The following is a 1,248-nucleotide window of genomic DNA, read 5'->3' on the forward strand; positions in this document are numbered from 1 at the left end:
CTTGGCCCCTTGGCCCACCTCAGGCCACACTGGAACTCCTCAGAGGAAAGCTATGTTATGAGACTGGAAGGGGCAGGGGAATAAAAGTGCAAAACAGGCAACTTTTCTGATTTCTGATTGTAACTAATAGGCGTCAGGTTGACTGGCTGGCCCTATTTACGGAAAGCCTGGTCTGGCCCCTCGCCTTAACTCTGGGCACCCTCCCCAAAGCCCCTTGGTCAGCTTTCAGGGAGCTCTGAAAGGGAACCACACAGTCTATAAGAAAGGAAGTGAGTTTTATAGTCCTGGATGCAAACTCTGGCTCTCCCACCAACCTGGTGACACTAGGCAGGTCCCCCAGCAATCTGAGCCACATCCTCTGTGAAATGGAGATAACATGAGGACTCAGGGACACATCTAAAGGCCTCTCACTGTGCCTGGCACATAGTAGGTATTCAACAAAGGGAGCTGCTGTTATTCCTCCTATGAGCATCGCTTCTATTATTTCTGCTTTTCTACTCTCTGGATTTGAGGGCAAAAGCAGAAAACAATAGCTAACATTTATGAATGCTGGTCACCAAATATTTCAGGCACAAAGGATGCCACTTCCTGGCCCCTTAGCTGGGTGGGGCAATAAGTTGTGAATGGAAGGGCCCTGTGTGTCACTTCCGGGCTGAACGTTCAACTGCCAGAGCAAGACCCGGCCCAGTCTCTTTTCTCTCTGGCATGGTGGCTGGCACAGCACCTCTCAGGATGGGGAACGTCACCAGCCCAGGACAGCACACGACCACAGTGAGCTGAGCCCCCTGTCCACCTGCCATCATCAAATAGCGAGAGCAACAAGTAGACCTTTGCTGTTTCAATCATGGGGGATGTTTCTTACGAGAGCACAACGGGACCTATTCCAGCTGATCCTCTCCACGTCAGGCACCGAGCTAAGCACTTTATGTGCATTTCATTTACCCCTCATGTCAATCCTCTGGGATGTAGATTATTATCATGCCCACTTCACAGATAAACAAACTGAGGCTCAGAGAAGGTAAGCAATCTGACCACGATCATTTACCTATCCATGGCTGTATCAATAAACTATTTCTGCATAATAAACAAATCCAAACTTAATGGCTTAAAACAATAAATATGGATTATAGTTCATGGTCATCTGTGTGGTTCTTCTGGCCAGGTCCAAACTAAATTGATCTCATCTGGACTTGGCTTGCTCATGAGTCTCCTGTCAGCTGGTGTAGGAAGGCCTTGCTTGGGAACCCC

This window comes from Hipposideros armiger, unplaced genomic scaffold (genome assembly GCF_001890085.2).
Source record: "Hipposideros armiger isolate ML-2016 unplaced genomic scaffold, ASM189008v1 scaffold_232, whole genome shotgun sequence".
Classification (NCBI taxonomy): domain Eukaryota; kingdom Metazoa; phylum Chordata; class Mammalia; order Chiroptera; family Hipposideridae; genus Hipposideros; species Hipposideros armiger.